Here is a 27,999-nt window from a genome sequence, read left to right as displayed (position 1 = left end):
GCAGTCTGAATCCATCCCTATAGGCCCAGTCACTTGGACTAAGGGTTGTTTTAGAGAAATAGACACCCTTCTGCCCAGCTGAAAAGTACAGTTCTATGAGCCTGCCACCTACAAGAGGCTGCATGATGGTTTTGATCTAAGACTATTTGGTAGAGGATGCCCTTTCACTAGCTGGCATACACACTTTGAAATATGTATTTTTTTCTTAACCCTAATGTTCTGGGCACAAAGACATTTCATGATGAAATAGAACAATGGGTATAATAAATCCTGAGAAAGCAAGCAATAGCTTCTTTTCACCGCTTTTCCTGCCACCTATCTGAGACAAGCATTGTATATAATTAGAGTATTTCTTTGTGTAAAAAGCTCCCCTATGTACATCATGTGTAAATCCAAATATTTTGAGCTATGCCCCAACATGAATACATAAATAGCATAATTTAAAAGGAATTTAATGTTCATGTAGCCAAGAATCATGGTATACACACTTATGTCATTAAAAAAAGGAGTATGTTCCAATCTTGGCAATAAGTAAAATAAACTAATTTCTCCTCATTTTCCCTGGGTGCCTCCCACAGTCTGTAAAAAATAGGCTTCATAGCCACAGACAGTGCCATATGCAAGGTTAATTTGCTTGGGGCTGTGGTGATATTTATGCAATGAAAAATGCTATTTGTATATCTGGGCAAGGTGGACTTGAATGAAGCAGTGCACAATAGGGTGTCTCTGAGTGACGTGGAGCAGTGCTTGGCTGACCTGTAAGAATGTTACATGAGCCCCTTATCCTTAGAGTGGCAGATTCCACGTCAAAGTTGAAAACTCCATGGACCTGTTTACATAGGATTACTGGATACTGAGGTTTGACTCTTCTGGTTGTTGAAAATAACAGCTTGAATGATAATTTTTTTGTTGTTTTTGCTTTCTATCCCTCTACTCTATTGATCTGTTTGACCCAAATATATAGGTTATATGGATGTCTTATAAACCCGCTTATACCATTTTCAAAACAGCAAAGGACTTGAGCCTGTTTAGCCTAGGTTCAGATGTAAAATAAGAGGGAGTAAATTTACCAGTTTACCAACTAATGCGAGACTTACCCCTCTCTCCTTGTGCAGACATATGTGATGCTGATAGAAAAAGTGGTTTCAGGAGGAATTATTTGGCTCAAATGGAAGGGACATCTAAGCAGTCAGAAGACCTACAGCCTCTCCTGGCTCTGATGCGGTAATGCCTCCTGCTGCTGGCCATAAAGTATAGTGTGTCTCTAAGAAAAGCAAGCCCCAGACACTTTTAAACTTTAAGTATCTGGATTAGAAAAGCTGTGATTTTGCATTTCTATTGGTGCCTTATGCTACTATATGTTTGCACTACAAAAATAAAAATAACATGTCACAGAGCCTCTGTAAATTGAACTGCAAGGTGGCAGAGAGGTGGCTACTGGAACACAGGAAGAATAAATTATCTTAGTTTATTTATTAAAAATATGTACAGCCATGTGGAAAACTTACTTTTCTCTCCACCCCAGTGTGCCTTTTCATCTCAGGTTCACTTGCTACATGAGAGAGGCACTTTCAACTTCATTTTTTACAAAATTTAGCTACTTCCCTCACATATTACCATTTTGAACATTGTTTTGAAACAATAGATGGTGTTGACTCCTAACAAGACAACAGCTTTTGGCTCCAAACTTGACATTTTTTCCCCCAATTTAAAGTTCTTCTTGTTACTGGTGACCTCCATTTCAAACATGCTCATTACCTTGACTATACTGAGGCATGTAGTACATCACAATACTGAGATTACCTTTCTTTGCTGTTAAAAACAAGGCCTTCAGAAACCAAAATGAGTCAATGATTTCATATTTTAGAGACTTGGAGTACACAAGGTGGTCCTGTCCCTGTGCCAGAATAAAAGCCTTGTAAAGCATTTAAGAAGTTTATTCTTCCCAAGACATAAAAACATAACCCAACTTAGCTTTCATTTGAGTTATGCACACACAGTGAATGGAAGGTAAACCTCTCCCAAGTGAATAAATCTCTTTGAAAGGGGGATATTGGCTTGCCTAAATGCATATACTGTACATAAAAATATAAAACATATATTTGTGGAGTTTAAGGTAGGTGAGAGGAGTTGAGTGGTGGCCAAGATTCTGAATAAGAGATGTACAACATGTGAAGAACATGTGCTAATGTGTGAAAAGTGTAAGCCTGTATATGGAAGGCCTGATCTATGTGTTTATGATGTGCTCAAAAGGTCATTTATTTCTATTTCAATAGTTTTTTAATCCATATCAAGGGGTCCCTTGTGACAAGGTTTTGCAAAAGGGAAACTCATTCTCATGAGTGAGTTCTATACTGAGTAAAACCAATCGAAGTTCTTCCTACTAGGTGGATATATTGAGGGCCACTAATGAATGTTGCTAATTTAGTATTAGTATTACAAAACAATTATCAATATGTAAGATCAAGAAGTTCATCTTTCAAGATTCAGACCCAGTTTATGTATTTGTGCCTATAGGTTAAGTTACAACTCATTTCAAACTATTAACCCACTGTCCACACACCCCATCCCATCTCTTCTGACCACATGAGGTTCTCATGTATATTATGTCAAACCTGAGTATGATCTCCTTAAAGAGAACCTCAGTTCATGCTTCTGAAAATCCATCAAGACAAGTTGTCTGCCATGTTGTATGGCTGGAAACCTACTTGTTGCTGTAATCTACACAGAGAGTGCAAGAGTGTTGTAAAGTGCTGAATCATTCATGCTAAACCTGTCCCAAGGAAAGAGGAGATGTGAAGCTGAAGTAAGGCCTAAAGAGAAGTGATTTGGACAAATCTAAAAGAGTCCTCCAAACCAGAACTCATCCAAGAAAATGCTACTTTTGTTCTCATAATCATAAAGGGATATTAATTCTACCTACTACAAATAAGGCTTCCAGAAACATTCACAAAATGTACAGGAGAGTCAGCCTCCCTGAACATAATTTTTTATGGTAACAAAAGGCAAAATATTTATAACAATATTATAAATTCATTTACTGAAGTGAGATTTCCAGGGAATACACACAGTGAAAAGAGAAGCTCTGGGCAAGAACCCCAAGAAATTTTAATGCAGCATTAAAGCAGACAGAGAAAAAGTGTCCCACAAGGGAGAATGAGAAAAGATGTCCACAGGAAAATCAGGAGAATGTATAGTTACAAAACTCTAGGCAAGAGAACTCTTTAAGAAGACAGGTCAAACGACACTGAGAAGTCAAGGAACCTAGGGACAGGGAAGAGTCCACTGGATTTAGCAATTAGGAGGTCAAAGGAGGGAGACCTTGGGGAAAGCAAAGTCATGGCCAGAAGGAAGGAAGTGAAGACGTGGAGACTGTGAGTAGAAAGTTTGGCTCTGGATGGAAGTAAAAAGATGTAGACGAGAGATCGGAGGTTTTGATTATCTACCTGTTCATTTGTTGTTTTAAGGTGAAAGATTCCTTGAGCATGTTTTAATGTTGATGTTTTCCAATCAAGTAGCAATTGGAGAGTATTAATGTTTGAAAAGAATAAAAATAGGAAAAGGAGAGTTGAGTGAGCTCAAGTTAGTTAGTTTGGTGGAAGAAAACTGAGACAGTTCCCTTTTATGACTTCTGTTTTCTGGGTACTGTTGAAGGCAAAGTCATTTCCCAAGAGTAGGGAAAGACGACAGGGTCAGAAGTCTGAACAGAGCAGAAAAGTTCTGAAGTCACTGCTGAGAATGGGAAAGAGATGAATGGGAGAAACTTAGAAGGAGTGTCACCAGGTGTGAACATCCACTGAGCCTGGACAGAAAGAGTTAATGTTTTCAAGTCTTCTAGTCTCATATTTGGCAGAGTGTGTGCCTGGTAAAGACGAGTTTTGTTGTCTCCTTTATCATTTGAGATCCTTGGACAAAAGGTGTTATCATCAATAGCATTATACACATTTTCAGACACAATAGCCCAGCACAGTTTTTTTTAAATCTCTGTTGAATTACTCCCAATGTAAGTTTAGAGTATGCCAGATTGAAGAAGAAAATGGTTTGTACAAAATTATTTCGGGGAGATAAATGGAAGAGAGGGTCTTCTATATTTACAGAAAACAATCACAATCATTTCCCAGAATTCTTATGGAATGTTAACAAATAGTCTGTTTCTGTTTCAAACTTGTGTGCCCTCAGCAGCCCTACTTCAGATTGTGTTTTCAGCCATCTGCCTCCTGTCTTTCTTCCATCACTACAGAAAAGGGCTTGAAAATTCCTGGGTGAGAAAATACTTACAAATCAAATTTGTTGGGGTAAACTTAATACAATTTGAGTATACCTAAAAACAATAATTGCATCTAACAGATGCTCTTTTTAAGGGCCAGTGTGTTAACTACCAAAACTGTGTAAGAGAACATGAAAGAAACATGTCTAAGTGGCCTTTAGGCAGCAATCAGCTTGTTTTAGACTATGTCTTGAGAGCGTAAGCACAAGAATGTTTTCTCATTAACCGTTAAGTATGTTATCCTATTGCCTAGACTTATTGCAGTCTCTCTTGTTTACCTTTTTCTTTTAATCTCACCCCATCAGCATTGCCAAAGGCTGAGATGTTGTAGCAGAGGAGTTTGTAACAGCTATGAAGTATCTCTCTTAAGTTTAAGTGAAGTGACATGACATTAAAACTGAAGAGGGGAAAAAGTTATGTTATTGGATCTTTTGCTTTGCCATTTAAGTGCCATGCAATGTTTTGAGCCTGAACTAAGTACTTGATGAGGATTTTGATTTTTACTTAGAGTAATGTAACAGCACTACTTCTGATAGAGTATAGCACAGTAGGCAAGTATGTTATCCAGAAAAGCAGTCAAAATGCATTGCAATAATCCAGGGAGGGAATAATGGCTGGACTGGGATGGTGGTGGTGGAGGTGATGATAAATGGGAAGTGATGATAAAATTCTGTATTTTGAAGGTAGAGACAATGGAATTTTTTGATAGATTAAATGAGGGTATGAGAAAAAATTGAGATTCAAGGATGAATGTTAAGTGATGAGCCTGAGAACCCAGAAGTGGGAAGTTACAATTAACTTAATAGAAAACACAGTGAGAGAACCACTTTTGCAAGGAAGATCAGGAGTTCAGTTTAGGGTTTGTTTAGTTGTGATCACTATTAGACAATCAAATGGAAAAAGTTGAGTTGGCAGCTAGAGAGATAAGTCTGAAGTTCAAGGGAGAAGTCCAGGTCCAGAATATAAATGTGAGAATTGTGAGGGTATAAACAGTACTTAAAGTCATGAGGCCAGATGAGTTTACAATGAAATAAGTGCAACTAGAGAAGAGAAGAGTTCTGGCAGCTGTACCGTAGGGCATCCCAATCTTTAAATATTGGAATGATGAGAAGTAATTAACAAAGGGGATTGAAAACAAGTTAAAGGAATAGAAGGAAAACTAGAAGGCTGTGAGGAAATGGAAGCTGAGGGGAGAATGTTGTTGTAGGAGTAGGGGAATAAGCTGCTGTTAATGCTCCTGCTGCCAATAGGTCAAGTTAGGGGAAGGCAAAATTCACTAGTGGGTTAAGCCACAGGGAGGTCCTAGGTATTCTTGAAAAGAGCAGTTCCAGTGGACAGTAGGGGTGAAAGTCTTATTGGATCAAATTCAAGAAAGGACAAAGGGAAATGAATTCAAGACAGTGAGTATAGATAATTCTTTTAAGGAATTTCTGTAAATAAAATAGAGAAATTGGGTGATAGCTAGAGTGGAATGTGGTATAAAAAGATGATATTTTAAGGATAGGATTTTTTTTTAAACTTTTTATTTTATATTGGAGTATAGCCAATTAACAATGTTGGGATAGTTTCAGGTGCACAGAAGGATAGGAGATTTTAAAGCATTTTTATATAATCATAGGAATAATTTTAGTAATGAGAAAAAAAAAACCTATGATAAAAGCTGAATTACCCATCTTAGGGAGACTAGAGCCTTTGGCAAAGAGGAAATTCATGTGCCAATTGTTGAAGTGCAGGAATTATTTGAGTGTATCATGAACCCCATTTAACAAATTATTACTTTAGAATAGTAGACTGGACTGTACCAGAATTTTGCTGAAAACCACATTCTCTGGAATATAAAGGCCACAGGATGTTGGCAAATCATTTGAATACACCTACTGATGATATGATTGTTGGAAAGACACCAATGATGCAGTTAGAGGGTGTAAAGTTTCAAAAATAATAATAAGCACTTACTATGTGCCAGGAACTTTCCTAAGTGTTTTATGTATATTAATGCATTTAATCATCATCACAGCAACCTATGGAGATTGTTACTAATATCTCCATTTTACATGTAGTATACCCAAGGAATAGAGAATTTCAGTAACTTGCTAGTTAGTGTAGTATCTGGAAACCAAGCCTCACAGTCTGGATACAGTACAGAATAACCAGTAGCCTATACACAAAGCAAGGGACAAATAGTTGGACTTCTGATGGAAGTAAGGACTTTGCAGATCCCCATCCCCATGGGGTGTCTACCTACTGATGGTGCCACACTCACAGGAGAGCATCCTCCAGTAGTGGGAAACATTTGGATTCATTTCAGCCTACTTTCTCCCAAAATTAGGTTTACCCATTTAATCTCACAACATATCTATCTATCTATCTATCTATATATATATATATCACTATTACCATCCCCACCAACAGCATCTTTCAGATATTTTTCTCCACTGTTTTTATTTCCTCCTCTTTGATTGAACACATATTAAGTCTTCTTCATTTAGTGGGAAGCAAAATTCTTTTTCTTGACCTTGTCATATTCTGTTGCCAAACGCTCTTCTTACTTTTGTGGAAAAAAGTCTCAGAAAGAAAAAGAAAAAGAAAAAAGTTTCAAAGTTGTATGACCATACCTCAAATTCAGCTTTATTTTAACTCATTCTCTATTTAACCTCCTTCAATCTGTCCCCTCACCACTGTATTGAAAAAAACAGGCTTTCAAAATGTACTGGTGGCTTTTGAATCACCATCACCTTCTTGACTCTCATTCATTTCTTTGCAGCCTTTGGCATAATCAAGAAAGAGAGGAGGCAAAAGCTACATGAGTTTCATGTATAACGGTTCAAAAAGAGAAAATCATAATCCAAACTTATTTTCTCTCCTCTAATATCTAGCACAGCACCTTGTATATAAAAAGCAAATATTTGATGAATGAGTGAATGAAGGAATGATATTACATACATGGCATGTGGCCCACTTTAGCTCCACTGAAGAGCTTTTGGGTTTATTTTGGTATTCCCAGAGTCTATCACAGAATGACTGCTTTCTAAAGCATCATATTTGGTATAATGACCTCTTATAATGTTGTATAAATTGGTGAGAAATTTCAGGTGAATAGTATGCTTAATTTTCATAGCATAGACCTAACAGGTTTAAGATCAGCTATAAATCATTAGTCTGAAATGATTAGTAGTTTTTTTTGTTTGTTTGTTTTTTTATGCTGAGCCATCATTGGAGACTACCCACTTTGCATTTGCAAAAGAAAAATTATTTTGTCTTTCACGTTTAGAAACTAACAACAGTTAGTGTATACACACCACAGACACACACTAGTTTAAGGTAACAGCTAAATTTATTTTTTTCTTATTTCTTTTTTCAAAACGAACTTTTAGAGCTAAGAATATGCCCAAGAGTTGAAAATGATTTGAAATAGCAAAGAGTATCTGAATATTCCTCTAAAAGTTTAATAATCTTACCTTATATTTCTGTTAATTCATTTCCTGGTAAAGAACATAGATGTGGGTGTATAATGGAGTTATTGGGTATTGGCATTGACTTTGCCATAAACTTTGTAAAACAAATCCTAAAGATGATACAGCACTACTCCTAAAGGAATAATGGATTATTTACCTTTCCAGATTGAGTAAAGAAAAATCCCTTGTAACAGCCACTGAAGAGCCTTTGACTTTTTTTTTGTTTGTTTGTTTTTATTTTTAGTTTTGTGCTTTTAACTAAGACCTCAAGAGCTGGATTTCTTTCTAAAACATCCTATGGAACCCTTGCCTTGCCTCATGTTGTCTGGGAGAGAGGGGTGGGAACTTCCAACCTCTTGTTTTTCATTATTGTTCCACTGACTCATCCAAAGAGTCTCCTTTAAAGGCAAAACAACAACAACAAAAACCAACTGAAGTCATGCAAGGAGAAGAAAGGGGAAAAAAAAAAGTCTTCTATATCAATTTAAAAAAACCAAACATATTCTGTCCAAGTGCTAAGCACTGGAATAATAAAATAAGCATAATTCTATTTCTGGTTTGTTGCTTTTCCTCTTCTTAACTTGAACAAATCGTAAAGTTATTAAGGGGGTTAATATTTTAAGGAGGATAAATTTGCTTCTTAAGATATAACCTAGAGATCATTTTACATGAGAATGTTTACTGGACTACATCAAGAGATTTGTTGAAATTCCTTTCAAAGTGGAGAAAAATAATCTAGATTTATAACAGTAAATGGAAATAAACTTTTAAATGCAAGGAAAAGGGGACAGCTTAATGTCTCCCAAGCCGTCACCCAATCAGCTAAGCATAAAGAAACTGGGAATTCAAACATTATGCTTTCAGAAAATAATGTTTAAATAAGCCGTATGAATATCCTCAAGGCACAAAAAAAAATGTTATCTTTTCAACAGCATGCCCCTGGAGATTTACATCTTGACTTTCTGTAGAAATAGAAATGTATATTCCATCTTTTAAAAGTCTATGAAATTATTTCATCATCATTACTACAAATGCCTGAAATGTTTATTCACTTATTCAGATAACAGTCATTTTTCTAGGGTGACTCTAAAAAGAATTCAGTTGGCTATTGTTTGATTAACATGTTGAATAACTCAGCAACACTTCATTCCTTTTGGTGTGTAAAAATTTTCTTATCAAATAAAATCATCCATTCACCTATTTTCTATATGCTAGAATCCCCAATGCCCTTTCAATGAACATCCTTGCAGAAATCTTACAACAATTATATAATAAATTCTTTATCAGGTGATTCAACAGGAGATAATTTACAAGCCAGTGTGCAGAATACACTCAATAACCAGTGAGGTAGCACAGCTCATAGACCATGGATTTCTTGCTTACTAGAAGAACATTTACCACAGGAGTAATGTGGCTGAAGTTCTCTCATAGAGATCACCACATGGGGCTTATCCAGTCAAGGATTAATACTATTCAACCAACATGGGCTTGATGTTGGGCAACATTTCAAAATGGAGATCTATCAGTGAATGGAATAGTCTCCCAAGGGAACTAATGGGAGTATAATTGGCTTTCTCATTTAGAACTGAGCCAGACAACGCCTTTCTGGAAACAGCCATGACATTATGCCAGGGTGATGGACTGCACAACTCATGAGGTCTCTTCCATCTCTAATTTTATGACATGAAAAATAAAGAAACACATTAAAATTCAGGCATTTTAGCACATATCCATCTATCACTCTAAAATAATTCATAGCTGAAAGAAAGGAACAAATAACAATTTCTAAAATCCATCACTAATCATAGGATAGCACTAGTCATTGGAAATACTCTTTTAAGAACAGCCACCACCTGTAGTGACTATAGTTAACAATACTGTACTATATACTTGAAATTTGGTAAGATAATGGATCTTAAGTATTCTTACCACACATACAAAAAAGGTAACTATGTGAGATGATGGAATGTTAACTAGTTTGATTGTGGTGATCATTTTGTGATGTATAGGTATACCAAAACATCAAGTTGTGTTGTGTACCTTAAATATATATAATCTCTATTTGTCAATTATACCCTAATAAAGCTGAAAAAAAATAAAAACAACCACCACCCAACTTTTGGCACCTGTGGTTAGCAGTTGGGGAAACTGTCAGACAACAAATCCACAGCTGGTATGTCCTGTAAGATTCTATATCATAATGTAGTTAATGTTCTTTTAGAAGAAAAGAAATTTCAGCTTTTCACAAGGTCTCTGCTATTGTTGTTACTTCACTTTTTGTTATCCTACAATATTTCATACAAAACATGACTCAGATATTGTTGGATATAAAGTATGTTCAGTGGTTTTCTAAGTGTAGTCCAGCAACTCCTGAGAGTCCCAAGACCATTTCAGGGTGTCCCTGAGGTCAAAATTATTTTCATAAAGATACAAAGATATTATTTGCATTTTTTTACTCTCAGTCTCTAAGGATAGGGTACATCATATCCTCACAATAATCAGAAAAGCCTATTAAAATGTATATCTGTATGACATCTGACTTTCTTCATATGTTTAATCGAAACAACAAATCATGATAGATTGAATACAGAGGCAGATATGAAAATCCATCTTTTTTCTATTAAGCCAAACATTAAAGAGATTTGCAAAATTGCATAAAAACTTGACTTATTTCTTTTTGCTTTGAAAAATATAGTTATTTTTCATTAAAAATATGTTATTATGTTAACATGTGATAGCTTATTATTTGAGTAAATTAATAAATATGTTAAATAATTTCTACATTTTAATTTTTAACACAGTAAATATCAATCACTGTAATGTATTATATATTATATTTAAAGGCATTCTAGTATAGCACAGGGAACTCCACTTTTCTGTACAGTGGAAACTAATACAACATTATAAAACTACTATACCCCAATAAATAAATAAATTAGCATATCTATCAAAAAAATAAAAAACAGCATTCTAAAACCAGAAAGTTTAAGAACTACTGACCTAGAAGCTTCAAAAACTCTAGATTGATTCCATGTCCCTCAGTAGGTACTATACTATTTCTCCACTTTGCTTTTTTTAAGCAAAGTTTCTAGAATTCTGTCTATAATTGGTGGCTCCACCTCCTTACCTCCAAATCTTTCTTTAATTTACTCCAGTCAGGGATTTTTCCCTCAAAATTTCCCAAACCACTCTTACAAGGCTGCCAATGACCTTCATTTTACCCGTTTAGAGGTCAATTCTCACTACTAATTATAATCAGCCTGTCAGTACCATTTAAGAGTTGACCTCTCTTTTTTTTTTTTACTTAGCTTCCAATTCACCACACTCCCTTGGTTTTCCTTCTGCCCCAGAGACCATTTTACTGATCCCAGACCTTTGCACGGCTTCTTAAAAATCATTCATATTCCAACTCATGTAACTTTAAAGAGGTCTTCTCTGACCACCCTACCAAAAATATCACCTATTACTTTATCCCCTTATCCTGCTTTATTTTTTTCATAATTCTTAACACTATCTGAAAGTGCACATTTATCTATTTCCTTATTTATTGTCTTTCTAAATCAAAAAAGGACAGAGACTTTGGTTTCTTCATCACTTTTTCCTTAGACCGGAACCTGAGCCTAATTCATAGAGTAAAGGGCATGCCATAAATCACAAAGATAATGATGATGATGATGGAACACATTTCCTTCAAAAAAATGTAAGCTTCTTCATGGCAAAACTGTGTCTTGCTCATATTTTTATAGGCAGCATTGAACACTATGTCTGGAATATAATATATATTAAATAAGAGATGAATAAAAGAAATAATAAATGTTAACATTGCAATGCTTAATGTTTACAAAATACTTTTAAATCCACTATCCTAGTTGATAATCACAATAACTACAAACAATAGATAAAGTTACAGATAAATGCTCTAAAAATTAAAAAAATGAATAAATAATAAGCAAATTGAGCTGAAAATGTGTTTTTCTGTTAATTATCTAATCTTCTACATTCTGGAAAGATAAGAATTTTTTATACCAATTGACTATACCTCTAGGATTACTGAATAGTAAAAAAGAAATGGAGAAAAGTGCCAAAATTGAGAAACAAATAATTTTAAACTTTGCTAAGTTTATATTCATCACTCAGAGGGCTCACATGGTCTAGTTGAGAAAATTAATATTATTAAAATTATTAATTATCTTCCATGAGATGTGGATTGCTTAAAATCTAATTGAGTTATGAAGGGCTTCATAGAATCTGTGCAAAAGCAACCAGGCATTTTTCAAGTCTATGGAGAATCTGAAATATCTAAAAAGGCAGAATCTTAAAAGTCAATTTAGTTTCTCTTACAGACTACCTCTCTTACCGATAGTTTTGCCAATGATGGAATCAAGGCATCACCCCTTGGAGGGTGATGGCATTTGGTTTTGCTTGTATCAAAGGAGGCATATGTGGATGATCTAGCAGATATAGGAGGCTTCCTGCCAACTAAGCATCCAGGAAATCATGACCTGGGATTTAGCCTGAGACACAGCATTACTATGTTAAGTGTATTGCTATGATTTTTGCATCTCTCTCTCTCTCTCTCTCTCTCTCTTTGTGAGAACTTCCCAAAAACCCAGATTTAGTTCCAGCATGTTCACTGTTTTGGAAATGGAGTTAAGATTAAATCTCTTGGGCCTGGCTTCATGCAACATGGAGAAACTTCTGGTTTGAGTTTTACTGTAGCATTTGTACTTTGAGCTAAGGAATCCTAAAGCATTTGGTGCACTTAAATCAAACAACAGTAAGTAATTGGGGTTCATCTTCCTGTTACTTAGATTCTTTAATAGGAAGCCTATGGTTTTTAAAGCAAAAGCATTAGTGTTCAAATTTAAGAGATGGTATGCATCTCCATAGTCTCAGAAATAGGATTTGGAAAGATTATGGAGATCATTCATATGCTTTCCTTTATGTCTCGGGAGTGCCCAAGAAGATAAACAGAAACAGGATATTCCCTTCCAAAGTGTAGAATAGATTACATTTTTATGTAATATTTTTATAAATTTTAATTTGCAAATGACCCACGAACACAGATTACTTCTTATAACAAGTTTTCATAAGATACTTACAATTAGTAAGACACTGCTGCAAAACACCAAGCGGAATTGGAAAGACAGGAATCTCTGACTTCAAAGCTCTCCACTTCCCTTCCCCTAACCCTCAACTCCACGCAAAAGCATGTCTCTTTTTAACCTCTGAAATTTCATGCAAGCCTGCACTCTGGCTCTGACTACAAGGCAGGAAACAGCCCATATGCAGCATCCAGAGAAGAAAGGCAAAAAGCAACAACAAAAAAAAAAATCACAAAAGTTTTTCTTTTTTTTTTTCAATCTGATACTTTTCAAAGTTTATTTAGAGGAAGGGTTGGATAGTGTTTTTGTTTGTTTTGTTTTAAAACTGTCTGTTCCCAAGTGAACAATGAGCCTTGAGTTGAGGTGAGGACACGTTGGCTTTCAGCCTGCAGGCTCTTCCTTGTTACACCCAAAGGGAGTTTTAGAAGGATTTGGAATTCTTCAGATCTTTAGTTTAGAGACCATGGGTGGAGCCCAGACACACAGCATTCAGCTGATGGTTGATAAATAAATGCTTGCCGAGTGACCTCAACTGGCCAGACTATTTCACAGGGGAGGAAACAACACCTCATGAGATAAATGGGGGGAAAGAGGGATGTCTGGAAAAGCTTGCTGGAAACCAGAGATGCTAGCATGGAGCATATAACTCTGAAGGAGAGGAGGTTAGCCAACCTGGAAATCTGGGTCAAAGAAAGCATCCTTTAAGTCCACCCATAGTAAAGGGACAGAATTGAGAAGAATACTAAAATAGTTCTACTAAATTAATGAAGCACAGTCAAGCAAATAAAGTCAAACTATTGAGATTTTTACTTGGTAGTTAACAAAAACTTTCAGACTGATGAGTTTGATTTTATTTTCATTTAGATTGTAAATGTTATTTTTAATCTCTCCATAGTTAGGGGAAACATAATCCCTGTTTAGCTGCCTCAGTTCCTATTTAAACTGGAGTAATTATTAATAATAGCACCCCCTTATGATCTCAAAACACTCACAATTTGGAAGATAAATTTTATATATATATAGTCACTCTGTGACGAGACTTGCAAGGCTTCAGATGATTGCTAGTAATATATTATAGTGTGATAATTAGGGAGTAGTCACTGACAAGCTTAGTAAACTTAATTTTATCACAAACTTCTTAAAAGGACAACCAGAGTGAAAAGTCCAACAGTGCTTTGGCAATTAACCTTAGTTAAGTACAAATTCAAAACAAATTAACTCTGTCATGAGGCTGCCAAAACAAGTTAATAAGTTATTTTAAATTGCATAAATTGGAGCCTCATGTCCAGAACCAGGGAAGGTATTAGTATTTCTTTCTGTGCTTTCAGATTGCATCTCAAGAGTAGTATTTGTTCCTAAGCACACTTCTTGAGAAGGATTAATAAACTGAAGCACCTTCAGAAAACAGCAACCAGGATAGATACATTTTGAAATCTTTGACATAAGTGGTACGGTTAAAAGAACTAATAAAATGTACCTGAAGGGAAAGAAGGCTGCCAGTTCCTGCTAGACATCCTCAAATATGTTAACATATATCATATGGAGGAAAGAGTTGTCTTGTTCTGTAAATCTTTAGGTTGTATTGTAGGTTAAATTCAGCAGCAATAAAAATCTGTTCAGTGTGAGGGAAAACCTTCTAACTAACAAGATCTTCCCCAAACAGAATGAGATATCTTTGGAAATAATGAAAGTTGATTGAGGTATTCAAGGAAAAGCTAAATTATATATTCATAGGGATATAAGAGGGTAAATTAATGTACCACATGGAAGTTAGGACTAAAACATCCTAAACTCATTTAAACGTTATATACTATCATTCTAATGAAATAGTGGGTAGACAATTCAGGAAAATCCTCTACCACAGCATTAAACACTGTCACCCTGCCCATGTTTTGAAGGGTCTTTGAATCGGTCATACTGTCCTTTTTTATAGTCAGTATGACAGTTTGGTGCATTTATTCTTTCCCCGTGTACCAGGTATCAGTACCGTGGTCTAGATCTGGGGACATCATTAGAAATGAGCTGATCTGGCCAGCCTCCAAGTATACTTCACCAAAATCTCTTGGAAAATGCCTAGGAAGCTACAGGAAATATGTATTCTGGAATGATCTACCACCTGAATTTGTCACCCTACTAGCATTTACTACTCATTGAAAACCTTGGAAACATTCTTAAGTCATTTTTATCTTTGAAAGCTAGAAACAAATAACCCTGTCTCAAACACTATTATTATATTACTTGTTGGAAAATTGTATTAGGATACTTTAGAATGCATATGACAAAAAAATGTAACCAAAAAAGGAAAATTATTGGCTCAAAAGACTAGAAAGTTGAGAAGATGGTGCTGGATTCAAACATGATTCAGAAAGTTGGTCATCATCAGAGCCCTGTTTCTTATTCCTCTCCTCTAGTTGTTTCATTCTGCTTGACTCCTTTCCCCAAATGGCTCTATTTATGTAACAGCAAGATGGCTACCATATTCTTACAGCTCAAGTTCACTGAAAAAAAGCAAGCATTTTTTTTTTTTTACCAAAAGCTCAGAGAAGTCCCAGGGAGGATTCTGATTGACTGGCCCTGGGTCATGCACCCACACTTGGAGACACAGGGATGAGGGCGCCAGTCCCATTCTGAAGAAATATTATGGCAGGTTGACTGGGCAACCTTGTATCCACTACAGAGGGTAATAAACTAAACTAAAGAATAGAAGGAATCCATAAAAATATTCTATTTTATTCTCCAACAAGATGGCTATTTCATGATAATACTTGATAGCAACCATCCCCAACTATGGTGACATGCTATAAGTTTAGTCTCTGCCAGAAACTATCACAATACATTAGGAAAATCCACACTTTGTGAATATAATCCACTAGGTTTCTATGGATTTGTATTATAGGAATGTGACTATACAGTATGTATGACTCATCACTGGATCATACTACCTATTACCTGAGTATGGAAAGTTCCTAGTAGGAGGGTCTCTTCATCCTGCACAATTCTGGGCTCTCCTCCAAGTGTCCTGTTAATGTGGTTGAATTGCTGATCTAGATTAAAATGTTTGTTCTATAAAAGACAACAAAAGGAGTCTATAGACAGTACAAATATTAACGTATGAATCACACATAATTGAGGTGAAAAGGACTTTTCTAACCCTTAAGGTTTGGGATTTAATTCCCTGGTAGAAAGCCAACAGAAGCTGAGTACAAAATTCTTTATTATAAAATCCTTAAAAACTAAGGTCAGATTCAATTCAAATGAAATTATCACTTCTTAGAAGTTCAGTAAGTTTGATTTCATTCACTTTCTTGATTTTCACATAACTGATTAATTTCCTTTCAGTTGCCTTTCTGGTTTCCCATGCCTGCCACCTTTTTATAAACTCCTTTGATTGGTTCATTAAGTTAACAGCTAGTTCTTGCCCCGAACATCAGACTCTTAGGAGAACCCTGGTTACCTTTTCCCTCAACAACTTAATTGGAGACAAGGGAATTCTGAGTTACTCTGGTTTCAGGGACTTTTAAAAACCCCAATGGAAAGAGATTTTAATGGGCTTAACTACCTACTATCAAAGAGAAGTTAGATACCTCTGCCCCTCATAAGAGGAATATCACAAATATGTTTAAACTTCCACACATCCACTCCAAAGCAGAGTAGTTTGTCATTAACAAACTAGAGAACAAAAGGATGTCTTTATTCTGCAGAGGAATAAGGAAATGGAGAGAAAAAGAGGGAAGGAAGGAAATTGTCAAAGTGAAGTAATGAATATTTTCAAGATAAATGCTCAAAAATTGAATATTTGGCAATATGATGATAGTCAGCAAAAATAATTAGCAGGAGAATTTATACTGTTATATGTTGTATAATCAGAAAGCCTTCCATCAGGTTTTCATGGAATACCTTATCATAATCACCTAAATAGAAAGTAATAAATTATCTCACCATACAACTTAATAAAAGCTATGTAACCCTTTGATATCACTAATAGATTTGCCAAATAATTACTCTTCCTAGATAATTGATCTTGTTGGAAAATTTTGGAGCTGCCTGTGGAAACAGTTTCCCATGTATGTGGAATGTAATACTAATATCTTTTCCCTGCTTCCACCTGCAGTTCCCGAGGGATCAGGCTTCCAAAGAGAATTCTTTTATGCAGGTTGTGAATATTTTTTTTCTTTAATTTTTTTGGAAAGGGTCAAAGTCAAGGAGGGGTCTTTTTTCCCATTGATCCATTTCCTGTATTTAATTATTTGATACAGTTGACTCATGACTGTGTAATTATCTCTTGGAGTATTTAACATTAATGTAGAATGGTACTGTATTTCCAAGCCAAAGGGGATTTTTAGGAGGCCATGCAACCCTTCTTGGCTTTACTTTTTGTTTAATGGTCATGCTGTAGCAAACAGCAATGTACAATATGAACAGTTAAACTATTCTCTTAATTATTGCATCTGGTTTACCATACCCTGCCCATCTAGTATGTTTTAACTGAAAGGCAGAAAAAAATCTCTGGTTGATCATTGATGGTTTTAAATTGGCACATAATGATAATACTGAGCTCTGGAGGAAGTTTTTCCTGAATCTCAGCATATGTCTTTATGTTAAACAATTAAACCACATCTGGAAAGAGAAAGCAGATCAGTACATTCCTCAGTGGACTCTATGAGAAAACTGATTCAGTGGGCTGAATACTTGTTACCAAAAAAAAAAAAGAGAGACAGAGAGAAAGATAACCTTGAATTAGAGAGAATTTGCTGATTTTTTTTAAAAAAGGAACAGGTGTTTGAAGGAAAATTCCCACAATGAAATAAACAGTTTTATATCGGCAAGGGCATTTAAGCAATAATGAGGAGATTTCATGCATTATATGCAAAGGCAACGGGGGAATTAGTAACAGAAGAATATAAAGATCTTATTTCAAGAAAATATATTATTATTAGGATTTGCGAAGTCTCTTGTACAAGGTAGCTGAACAAGGAGTTACTTAGCATTTAAAAGATAATTCAGAAGATGTTTAGAAAGGGTTAATATGCTGTTCACATTGCCTGAGGCAAATAAAACTAAAAGTTACACTTGGGCACACATTTCCAGGTGAGAGTTAAGAGGAATTTTCATGGACCCCTATCTCCTCCTTGGTAAACCAGGGCTGATGGTGCCAATCTCCCAGTCTACCGTCTCTCACCTTGAATTCCTTCTCACACACTCCTCTGGGAGGCCAAAACAGAAGTCTTCCCCAAACAGGCTTTTATCACATTAATTTTCTGCTGAAAAGCCATCAATGCCTTCTCATCTTTTGCCTTTGAGAAGAAATCCAAATTAACGTACCTGACAGTCAAATTCTTCATACTCTGTCTCTACACTATTTTCCTCAGCTTATTTTTTGACAGCTCTCCATAGGAATCCTCTATTCTAGCCTACCTGTTTACTCTTATTCCCCAAATATCTTTTGTACTTTTTGATTTTGGTGACAAAATTTCCCTTGCCTAGCACATCTTCTCTTAGCTCTTATCTAAAATCTCTTCTGATTTTGAGACCCAACTAAAGTAGACATCTCTCTAGCAAAAAAGTTCCAACCTTTCCAGTTTAAAGTAACATTCCCCACTTCCTGGCCATCCCCAGAATACCCACATTCGTGCTATTTATTCACCACTTCTTGATTTTGGGGTCTATTTTTTATGTGCAGATGGCTTAAGTACACAAATTGAGTGTAAACATCATGCATTCCAGAATCTTTTCTCGTATTTGGGAATACCCACTTTCCCAGAACTACTCCATATTCTTTCACATAATAGATGCATGTTTTAAGTAATTAACAATTCCAAAAACACCTGAAATTAAAGTCCAGTTCTGAGGTGAGCAATCAATGCAAGTTGTAGCCTATGTTAGTTAACCTGAGCGGCCATAACAAAATACCACATACTAGGTGACTTAAACAACAGAAATTAATTTTCTCACAGTTCTGGAAGCTGGAAGTCCAAGTGTTGATTTCTTCTGAGGTCTCTCTCCTCGGCTTGCTGATGACTGCCTCTTCCTTGTGTCCTCATATAATCTTTTCTTTATTCATGCACATCCTTGAAGTCTCTTTGTGTGTCACAATTTCCTCTTCTTATAAGGACACTAGCCCTTAGGGCCTAAGGGCCTCATTTTAACTTAACTACCTCTTTAAAGACTCTACCTCTAGGGACTTCCCTAGTGGCGCAGTGGTTAAGAATCCATCTGCTGATTCAGGAGACACGAGGTTCGAGCCCTGGTCCAGGAAGATCCCACATGTTGTGGAGAAACTAAGCCCATGCGCCACAACTACTGAGCCCATGCACCACAACTACTGAAGCCCGCCTGCCTAGAACCTGTGCTCCACAACAAGAGAAGCCACCGCAATGAGAAGACCATGGACCGCAATGAAGAGTAGCCCCTGCATGCAGCAACGAAAACCCAAAGCAGCCAAAAATAAATAAATAAATAAGACTCTACCTCCAAATGCAGTCATTCTCTGAGACAGGAAGGTTTAGAGCTTCAACCCATGAATTTGGGAGGACACAATTCAGCCTAAAATATACTTATATATTTTATACATATATATTTTATACATATATATATGCTATACAACACTCTTTATTTTTTATTCTGTCTCCTGCTACATTTCCAAATAGTTGCACTTGTCAGAAATTACAAGTAGAAAGATTAAATTTAATGAGTTCCAGCACAAAATTAAAAACCTTAGACTTTGAGTTTTAAATCTAAATTTCTAGGGTTTTCATTCTCTCCTGCTTTCTCTTCACTGGATTTATTTCCATGTTTTCTCACACATTCATTGCCATGATGCTTTTTCCTTCAATTCCAGAGCATCAAATCTCACTTTCAGAAAAGACCCAATGAAAATTAGAATGTAAATAATCAATGTCAACTGGGAGTCCTTCAGATGCAATCAACAGTAATCCAAACTAAACTTTCTTCGATATCAGGAGAATTTTTGGATTCACATAATTTAAAAATAAAAGAGATAGTGGAACATTAGGTTTGGATCAATCCAGGAGTTCATATAGCACTAGGACCTGGTTTCTCTCTTTTCTCCTGCAGCTTGCTTCCTCTGAGTTCATTCCATTCTCTGATATATCTCATCTTGTACTAAAACAACGTACTCCACAGGATTTGCGGGGAGATTCCAATGGATACGAAATGAAAGTGCTTGGCTCAGGGTCCGGCCCATAATGAACGCTCAGTGCAACAAGCTACCTAATGGTAGGCTGATTTATTGTGACTTGTTGCTTGTGTTGTTTGTCCTGGCATAAAAGAGGTTGGATGGATGGGCCATCTCGCCACCAGAAGAAAAATGGTTCTAGTACCTTAGCATATGTCTTTTCAAGTTCAATTTTCTTTCCTCATAGCAGTTTCCAAGACTCAAGACTTTTTCTTACTGGGAGAGCTCAGGATGTGTCCAAAAACAGGACTTGCATCACATGTGCCACCCCTGGAGATGAGTATCGAGCATCCCTCCACTCCCACTGATGCACACAAATTAAGAGTGGGAAAAGGAGTAATTCTCCAAAAGGAAATTAGAGTTTTGTTTAAAAAAGGAGGGGGGATAGAAACAGGCAATCAAATTTAGCAAAATCTCACAGCAACATATAACTTCAATCTACCACCTCTTTTGATAGTGGGGGTAAGATAGTAGCAGAGAAACAAGGACTCATTAAACCATGAAGGCAATGAACATTTTAAAATTAAGTTCCTCCCTTGTAGCCCTAAAGTTATACCACATAGTACTCAGCCCTGTTTGACTGCCCCTGATTTGGCCCACTTATAGGAACAAATTTATTCTCTGGTGCCCCAGTTTTCTCAATATGTCTCTAAAAGCCAGAGTCAGGATTAGGTCTGGAATTTAAGTTATTGAGGATTGCCTAATAAAAGGACAAGGCAATTTGGAAATGGAAAGCCACATTCAAACTCTTATTAATAATTGTGTGTCTGCTGAGCACATGTAGAGACAGATAATTAGATTCACATAGAGTGCTCTGTAATTGGATCCAGATGTGAAGAAGTCTACAGACATCCACTAAAGGGAAACTGTACAAAATAACCAAGAAACAAATGGAATTGCAATGCGGAAGTTTATGAAGAACGTTCGGCTAAATGACTACAAAGGCTTTCAGGCGGCTTTTAGTCACACACTTGAAGAAATTTATTGTTGCACTGAGCATTATTATACAGCAGCATTGTCAAAAACCAATGGTGCTCCCTGCAGAAAGAATACAATATGGGATGCAGAGTTCTCAGGAAGGACATTATAAAGATTTTAACTGTTCTAAAGATGCCACTCTTTTTATTCATCAGCTGTATTTAATATTAATTCCACATATTAGAAACTAAATGCCATCACTTTTGGATCTCCAGTTTATGCCTGTGCTAAGTGGGGAGACTCTGTAAACACTGCTAAAAAAGCTAACTTGTTTCCACTCAATAGAGGAAATCTAACTAGATGTTTGTCCCACTTGGGTCCAAATGGGTATATTCAACCCACAAGTAACCATAACCAGGTGTTAGAAGGAGACAACAGTCGGCATCAAAACCACCCACATATGATATCAGGATCAATAAATGCAAATACATACACTCCTTCCTTTTGAGGTAAAAAGGAATTATGTAGGTCTTGTGGAACACTTAAAATCTGAAATCTATCTTCTCCATAGGCAGTTAATAGTCATTTTGTGAGTAGGAGAAAGAACACTCCAAACAGAGAAAACAGTATACTCAAAGTCCCTGAGCCAGGAAAGATTTTGTATGAGGAAGTGGGAATAAGCAAGGATGGTTGGATTATAAAGAGAAATGGGAGAGTGATGGACTGGGGACCAGACAGAGCCATAATTATAAAATTATGGATATGATTTTCTGGCTTGCCTAAGTGAAATATAGTATAATTTTCTAAGATAGAAATGACTGGGAAAGAGAGAAAGCATATATTTTATAGTTAAAGGGATTTAGAACATGTCAGGTTTGAGATGTCTGTGAACCACCCAAATAAATGTTGAGTAGGATATGAAAGTCTGGAGATCAGAAGAAAAGTCCAGGCTAAAAACATATATTTAAGAATCACTGTTATAAAGATGGCATTTAAATGCAGAGAAATTGATGCCATCTTTTGAGAGAGTGAATAAATAGAGAAGATCGTTCAAGGTGAGGTAGAAATCACAAAAGCTGTGAAATGGAGTGGCCTGTGGGATGGAAGAAAGGGCTGAAGACTGTGACAACAGAAGCCAAAAGAAGAAGCAAAAAAAAAAAGTTGGGGGAGATGGAAAAATGCTATCTTTATGATGACAAAGATGAAACCAAAGAATTGTACCCTGGATTTAGCAACATGGGAGTCACTGACCAGAGTCATTATGATAGAGCAATAAGTCCACCACAGGGAGTCAAAGAGGAAAGTGGATATGAAGAACAGAGAAGAGTGATGCTGTGACATGCAAGCTCTGTGATGGCAGGGACTTTATATTTGGTGATTTGGGGTCTCCAATGTCTAAAATATTACCTGGCATAGATAAAATAGGGGCTGAATAAATAGTTGTTCACTATTGAAAGAAAAGTTATAAATTTAAATGCAAAATGTTCCATTCAGTTGTGAAATTTTTCTAGAAAAGCTAAACTTCTCATATATTGGCTTTGAGGCAGCTGATGGATGAGTTCATCCAGTGTTGAAGTTTTTAGGAGAAGAATGAGAGGAAGAAGATGGGAAGTGCATAGAGAGTATTTTCTGTGAACAATCATAGTGAAGGTATATGGAAACTGTGCAGAGCAAGAAGGAGACTGATGAGTAGAAAAAAATGTTGGGTGACTACAGATTGGACATCTCAATTTTGCTAAAGAATAGTGTCATTAGGAGAAGTTGAAATGTCATGGGGAAAATAAAACGTTTATCAGAGGCTGGGGTGTTTGAAATCATTTCAAAAGTGAAATACTTTCGATGTGGTCCTGGGTAGCTAGGGTGAGATGAGGTGTGAGCAGATCAAAGGACAGAGGTTATTAGGTAGATTATCTATATGGATGCTCAAGTCACCAAGAATAATCACAGAATCTGGAGAAGAGAAAAATATTTTGAGCCAGCAACTAAGACTTTTGATAACTGAAGTGAATGGGGGTCAATAGATAAAAGCAATGAGTCTGGGAAGAATATGGTATAACTAAATGATATGCACCTCAGTGGAGCAATGTGTGTGTGTGTGTGTGTGTGTGAGAGAGAGAGAGAGAGAGAGAGAGAGAGAGAGAGAGAGAGAAAGACAGAGAGACAGAGAGAGACAGAGATATAGAGAGACAGAGACAGGCCATAGTGGTCTGAAAACGGTGATGGGGAGTAAGTTAAACACTATTCTCACTTCCTGTCCCAGAGATATATGAGCATGAGCAATAATGCCTTGCCACCAGGAGGCTACAGGAAAGTAGCCTCAAGAGCAAGAAAACTTCAGTTATAGCAAAGTGACAAAGCAAAGTTGTTCAAAGAAAAGTTGGAGGATAGAGAAGAATTGAACAAAAAAGCAAGGGTCCAAGAAAGCAGAGTAGTAGGGTTTGGAAAGGAAGAGAGAGCAAGGTGGTTGGATCAAAGCAGGACAGGGGTGTGATTCTACTAATGATGGGTGACCAGGGAAGACAGACACACAGCAGTGACTGAGAAATAACGATGAACGGCAAAATCCCAATCATCTCTGAAAGGAAGTGTGAGTTGTGGTTCCATTTCTTTTTTTCTGCCTTTAATACAGGCCAAATGCCCCATGAGGGTTGCCAGGGGCTTCCGAGGCAGCTGGGTACAAGATGTGGCATTGCAGGGCAACAGTTTTCCTTTGGAGTAAAGTTTTGGTAACACTAAGTTGTGCTTTATGATTTCTGTAAGTAAGGAATCCAGGAGGGGTTCCATTGGGTGGTTCTGGTTCAGAGCATCTTCTGAGACTGAAAACAAGCTTCCAGTCAGGGCTCCTGTCATGTGACATCTAGACTGGAGGATGACCCGTTTCCAAGTTCATGTGTGGTTAATGGGAAGTATCAGTTCCTTGGTGGTTATTGGTCAGATGCTCAGTTCCTAATCATGTGGGCCTCTCTATAGCCTGCCTGAATGTCCTCCTGAACATCTCAGTGGCAGATTGTATCCCCCAGAGAGTCATCCAAGAGACAAAATATAGACAGAAATCATAGTCTTTTATTACCTAATGTCGGAAGTGACACACCATCACTTCTGCCATATTCTATTGGTCACACAGACCAACCCTGGTACTATGTGGGAGGGAACTATCCAAAAGCATGTGTACCTGGATGCAGGGAGTATTAGGGGTTTGGGGGGAAGCTGGATACCCCTAGAATCATAGTCCACCCTCTGTTCCTCACTCATTCACATCCTTTCCACATGCAAAATATACTCGGTTACTCCCAAAGCCCCCAAAAGTCTTATCCCATTACAACATCAGGTCAAAGTCCAGAATTTCTCTATCTAAATCAGATACAGGGAATGAAGAGGCTTGACAGCTTTGGTTCCTTAGTACAGCTCCTCAAGTATATTCCCCCTTGTCTATATATATATTTTTTAATTTTAAAACAAAATTTTTTGTTTAAACAATAAAAAAGTTATCATACTATCATATAATAGTGGTACTGGAATAAGGTAACCACTATATTCAAAATGGGGAAAATAAGAAACACACAGGAGTCACTGATCCATAACAGTCCTGAATCAGAGGCAAGTCTTAGACATTTCTCCATCAGGACTCTGTACTACATCTTCCCAGGAATGATTCTCTGTGGTCCTTGGTTCAGCAAGATGACTTCCTTCTGTTTCCTAGGTACAGTGGAGCTCACAGCCTAGTACATCACAAAAAGAAAAAAAAAAAAAAAAAAACCTCCTGATGAGATTCCCTCTACTCCTTAGTCACCTCTCCTCAGTTTCCGTCCCTTCCTCCCCACTGACATGTTACTGGAGGTGGTTACCTTGTTGCACAGGAAGAAAAATGAAATGGATGGAGAGAGATTTAGAACTTTGTTTTAATTTCTGAGCTCATTAAATATTTGTAAAAATCTTGTCTTTGGGTGAGATTTATCCTGGGACATGGCCTGACTTCTATGATATGGAGAATGCCATAAAGACAAGAAAATCTCCTAAGAGTCACAACCAGTATTCCCTGTCCTAACTTAGCATAACCCAAGAGCTAAAACTACAAGTAGGAGAATGAGTTCATTTGTTAGCTATAAGAAAGAAAAAACAAATCCCAAATCGGACAGCCTGAGATGAAGCAGTTAGATGACAATTATATAGATTCACTTCCACTGACTCACATGGGCATTCTTTAGATACTGCTTACTCAACAGCCCATTTTCACACTTCCAGACCTTCCAAACAAGGTCTGGCTTTGGTTCTCCAACACTTCAGAGACCTTTCATACTCAAATCACTGTGATCCTCTTCCTAACTCTTAGCTCTTCTTTATACCTCAGGAAAATGTTTTCCATTTATATCCCCAGGTCCAAACTCTCCTCCAAGTTTTCATTATTTCATCCCACCCACTGATCTTTCTCAGTTTTCGCTGTTTGTCTCTTTCAATGGATTTTTTGTTTGTGTTTCTTTAATGCTAAATTTAATAAACTCATTTATCTAATTAATATAATTTTGAAGCTCATCCCTCTTTGGCATTTAAACAACAGTTACAAATTTATTAATAATTTATCTTGATTTTAACTGCTATTATATATGTGGTTAATTCTTTCGAATATTGCAAATGCTTGAAATAACAAATAAAATATATACAAATATAACAATTACAAAGCCAATTAATTATTTTAAGTGTCAACATCATGGGTCTATTTCATTATTATTTCTTTACTTTTATTTTTATACCTATCTAGAATAACCACTATATTTATTTTGATTTTCTTCCAGGGTTGTAGACCCCAAAATTGAAAGAATACCATCTTTGACCAGTTGATTAAGGTACTTTGGTTACTGATGAATTGATTGTTGGGCAGGGCTGGATTTAGATTGCTATTTCTAAAGCAAATTAAACTCAGGCTACTGGTAATCAAATTAAATTGTTTTGATAAGTAAATTTTATTTGTTACGTCAATAAGACTTTTAAAGTCCTTACCCTTCACACAGACTTTAGTTACTCCACTTAAAATATTACATTTTCAAGTCTTGTTTGGTGAACATTCATAGCCTACTTATTTTGTTTAAATGAAATACCTCTTCAGACCTGTCATTATGAAATATTGACTTAATCTGTTAGAACTATTTTTAAAAATATGTTTGCCCTATTAGTATTTAATTGAAATGATCAGAGCCACATAGAAGTTTTATCTACAAGAAATGAGAGATTGAATACACAAAGTTACATCTTCTCTTGAAGATTTTTTTTTTTTTTTTTTTTTTTTTTGCAGTACGCGGGCCTCTCACTGTTGTGGCCTCTCCCGTTGCGGAGCACAGGCTCCGGACACGCAGGCTCAGCGGCCATGGCTCACGGGCCCAGCCGCTCCGTGGCATGTGGGATCTTCCCGGACCGGGGCACGAACCCATGTCCCCTGCATCGGCAGGAGGACTCTCAACCACTGCACCACCAGGGAAGCCCTTTTTTTTTTTGAAGATATTTGATTAATGTATTTTCTGTCAACATATTATTGAGCCTCCTTCCCCTCCTTTATATGTTTTTCTTTTCAAATTAATTTTTAAAATTTATTTACAGTAAATTTTACTCCTTTTGGTTCTTAAAGTTATATTTCTCCAAAACTACCACAAATTGCCCCTTTGTAACTAACCCCTCCTCCCACTCCCAAGTCTCTGAAAATCACTGATCTATTTTCTGATCCAGAATGTCACATAAATGGATTCATGCAGTACATAGCTTTTGAGTTCTGACTCTTTTTAATGAAATGTAATACATTAAAGATCCATGTATTAGTAATGTGTTCCTTTTTATTGATCACAGAATTCCAACCTATGGATGTACACAGCTTGCGTGTCCATTCACCAGTTGAAAAACATTTGGGTGGTTTCCATTTTTTGACAATTATGAATAAAGCCTTTATAATTTTATATAGGTTTTTGTGGGAATTTAAATTTCTGTTTCACTTGGGTAAATACCTAGGGTTGGGCTATGGGCCATAAATCAAGTATATGTTTAACTTAAAAAAAAAATTGCTATGTCCTTTGTCCAAGTGACTGTACTCTCCTGCATTCTCACCAGCAATGTTTGAGAGTTCTAGTTGCTCCAGCACTTTTCATTTTCAGTGTTTTATTAGTAGTAGTAGCAGTCGTAGTATTTTAACCATTCTAGTAGGTATGTAGTGCTAGGTCATTATCATTTAATTTGCAATTCCTTAATGACTAAGGATATTTAGTAACTTTTCATGTGAGCCCATCGATTTTATGCTCCACTAGCACAGAGTTTGCATGTTAATGCTAACCATCAAATCCTCAGCCCTTAATGTTCAGCATATATTGATTTTCAGTAAGTGCTTGTTAAACAAAAGAATATGTTCAAAAGTTAGAGAACACAGTCTTTATTTCAGGTCTTGCTAGTTAAGCCTCCATAAAAGTTGGAGAAAATAAAAAGACAGGAAATAAAAAGAATGCCTAAAGTATGTGCATGGTTTCCTTGCTTCAAGGTAGAGTCAGGACAAGAATGGAAGCTTGGAGGCAGTCCATGGTCACTGCTGCCACACCAGAATACACCAGTCTGAGCTGGAGATAAGCAGCAAGACTCAGCATCCCAAGCAAGAAGGTACACGTGACAACAAATCTCGCTTTAGCAACAGCAATATAACTCTCTCAAAGACCAATCAAGTACAAAGCCCTCCTCCTCCTCCATTTCCTCCTTCTTCTCTTTCTCATCATCATCACATTTATTGAGCAATTACAGTGTGCCAGCACTGTTCCCTAAGTACTTTGCATAGAGTATGTCATGAAGTCCTCACAGCTCTGAGAACACGTGCTATTATTATTCTAATTGTGCAAATAATGAATTAATTCTTACAGCCTGCCCAAGGTCAGAACTGACCTTCACAACTTGTTTCACAACTAAGCCTCAAAGTCTGCTCTGTCAAACACCAAACCACTGCTACTTAACTCTACACAGCCACCTGCTCAGTGAGATTTCTTTGATGGTCTCGTCTAACACATTGCATTCTACTGTAATCTATTTCTGGTTTGCCTG

The sequence above is a fragment of the Globicephala melas genome, chromosome 1 (genome assembly GCF_963455315.2).
Source record: "Globicephala melas chromosome 1, mGloMel1.2, whole genome shotgun sequence".
NCBI lineage: Eukaryota > Metazoa > Chordata > Mammalia > Artiodactyla > Delphinidae > Globicephala > Globicephala melas.
The sequence above is the reverse complement of the archived record's forward strand: the minus strand, read 5'-3'. Positions refer to the sequence as shown.